Below are 3,211 nucleotides of genomic sequence, written 5' to 3' on the forward strand. Positions count from 1 at the left end.
GCAGTGAAATGGTCGTGGGGCTGGGGGACAGGGCTGGTGAGGAGAGGCTGAGGGAACTGGGCTGATTGAGTCTGGAGAAGAGAAGACCGAGGGGGATTGAACAGCAGCCGTCACCTCCCTGCCGGGGGGCTGCACAGAGGATGGAGCTGGGCTGGTCTCAGTGAGGGCAGACGACAGGACAAGGAGCAATGGGCTCAGGCTGCGGCAAGGGAAGTTGAGGTTGGATATTAGGAAGAATTTTCTCATGAGGAGGGTAGTAAAACACTGGAGCAGGTTACCCAGAGAGGTGATATGGAGTCTCCATCCTTGGAGGTTTTGAAGACCCAGGTGGATGAAACCTTGGCTGGGATGATGTAGTTGGGGCTGGTCCTGCTTGGAGCAGGGGGTTGGACTAGATGTGACCTCCTGAGCTCCCTCCACACCCCCATTATCTTTGATTCAGTGATTCTAGGGGCTATAGTTAAGCTACGGCACCAGAAAGGACCATCGGAGCAGCAGACTTTGCTGCCCACTGGATCATAGAATCACAGAGTCACAGAAGTGGGGTCAAAGGGACTTTGAAGATCTTCAAGTCCGACCCCCCGCCTGGGTGGGAGAAAAAAAAACTGGACTCAAATGAGTCCAGCCAGGTAGGCATCAAGCCTCTTCTTAAAGACCCCCGGGGTAGGAGCCAGCACCACTTCCCTAGGAAGTTGGCTCCAGCTCCTAGCCGCCATAACTGTGAACTGTGAACTGGATGACCTAATAAAATACGCAGTACCCAAAAACCACTAATTCAAAGTAAGAAACAGGAAATGAACAAATCGCAGGATAAAATTAAAACTTGCTAACCACCCAACACAAATCTGAGTCGTTCTCTCCGTATCACAGCTGAGCTCCAGGATGGTGGTTGCAGGCCATGGCCTCTGAGAGTGTGCAGACCTGGGCAGCCCGGACACCAAGACTGTCAGCGGGGCGGAGGCCAGCTGGGAATGCTCCCAAGCCCCACGTGCCTCAACAGCACGCTGCATGTCCCTGTACAAGATACACCCCTTGCTTTTGGAAAGCCAAATGTAGGCCAAAGATGTTTTCCATCATGGCTGAGAACAGACTGCATGCAGCTGCTTACTGTCCTCTACCCTGTTAACCCTTTCACAAGCACTGCCGAATTGGCAGTAGCTTGTGGCTGCCCAACCTACAACTACCGCTAATTCGGTAGCGGTGGTGAGAGGGTTAACTGTAGACCCCACCCCTGTGCTTGCTGGCCCAGAGAGAAGCAGAAGCCCTGATGGCAAGGTGACTGCATGCTTCTATTCCTCCTTTTCAGCAAGTTAAATTGGCTTCCCTACTTCAGATATAAGTTTGGAGGTCTGGTTTTTGGGGAAAACTACATGTGATATGTGAATTATGATGGTATATGGGCAGCTATGGGGTCTCGTTAGCAAGGTGGTTGACTCAGGTGATACAAGTGTAACCCGGGCGGTACTCCAAGAGGTAGCCCCTCTCTAATTGAAGGGATCAAAGCAGGTGCACAAGCGCTGTGGGAGGTGGAGGGACTCTCCTCCCCTATAGAGCAGAGCCAGACCACCAATGGGCACTTAGCCATATACTTTTTAATACTGGGAACATAACAGGCATAAACCAGAGGGTATAGTGGACACTACAATGCCCCGAGGGGCAGGATTCAACAGAGGTTAGACACTTATGATCATTGAAAAAACAGGGTTAACAAAATATAAAACACAACAGCAGAACAAACAGTACGGGTTGGTGAAATATAAAAAGGCACAAAATGCAAGATGACAAGGAAACATAGGGCCTTGGTACCCGGAGGGGAAGAAAGACACAGTGGCCCCTTTCCACTGCAAGAAGCTTTGCTTCTTGTTATCTCACTCACCCCAAGGCACCTCAGCTGGGACTTGAACCCACATGGTAGGCAGGAAGGCTGCCCCACAGCCACCACTGGTGGCACTGCCCCAGCCTGCTAGGGGTCTTGGCCTGGAGCCTCGCCTCACGTTGTGCTGCATGGCCTCCGATTGGAGGAGCTGGAAGCAGGGCTGGGAGCCCCTCAGGTCCTGCTCTTTCAGGCTCTTCCGGGGCACTGCTCATGTTCCTGCCCCGCTGGCTCAGCTCTTGCCAGCTCTGTGAAGCTCCTTCCTTGTTGTCCCTCGCTGGTCTCTCCTGAGTCAGCCCACGCTGCCCCTTTTATCCCCCTCCAGGTGACCCAAGGGGCAAATCAGGGGACATGGGGGGTGAGTCTCTGGGGCCTGATTGGTGCGGAAAGGGAATCCCAACTCCACCAATCATCTTTTGCCCTTTCAAAACCCCTGGGCCAGGTCACTGCCAGCCAGCCCGTCACACAAGGATCATCTGAAGGTCACCTTGAAGGAGTGTAAAATCCCCATGCCTCCCTGGAGAAGCGTCTCTCCAACAGAAGGATCATTTTTGCAAGTGGAAGTGCGAGGGGGTGTGGGGAGTCTGGAAAAGCCATGACCAGAAGAGGAGGCGTTAAGGAGGGAAGACAGAAGAGCTCCCGTAGCTCAGCTACAAACGCAGCTTTTACCATCATCTCCTGCTGTGGCTGGTCGCGTACCTCAAGGACTGACCTAAGCCATCGCCGAAGGACTTGTCTAACAACTGGGATGACCTTAGACTCGTCTCAAGGTGGGTGCCACTGCGTCCATTTCACAGCTGGGAAAGCTGAGGGCAGCAGGTAGATACCGCCGTTACAGATGTTGTGCAACGACCCACTGCCCGAGGTCACAGTGTGTATCTCGCTGGCGTTTGGCAAAGCCAGGGCACAGACGCCAGGTTTCCTGCCTGCCAGGCTCCTGCTCCATCCCCTGCACACCGCTGCCTTGCACTCTGCAGTGGCTCATCCACTATCCTCGCTTGACCTTTGGTTTCTAAGCAACGGGATTTTAATCATGTCAGTGGATGCCGCTGAGTCCCCATCGCATGAGTGCGTTCAACGAAACCCATTAGTTCCCTGCGGCAGTGTAGGGGCATCGTCCGCACCAGCAGGACGTCACGGGCACGGCCGCAGCGGCCATGTGCGCGGTGCTGCCTGCCCCACTCCCTGCGCCGCCACGCAGACAGGCCAGCCGTACGGCATCGCTCTCTTCCCCGCCCCGTCCTGAGGGTACCCGACGGGCTTGGATCGCACGCCGCAGCCCTCGGGCATCAGAGCCAGCGGGTGGCCAGGCACGTGGCTCAGATCAGGGCTCCCCAA

The sequence above is a fragment of the Crocodylus porosus genome, unplaced genomic scaffold (assembly GCF_001723895.1).
Source record: "Crocodylus porosus isolate Cpor-Errol unplaced genomic scaffold, CroPor_comp1, whole genome shotgun sequence".
Lineage (NCBI taxonomy): Eukaryota > Metazoa > Chordata > Crocodylia > Crocodylidae > Crocodylus > Crocodylus porosus.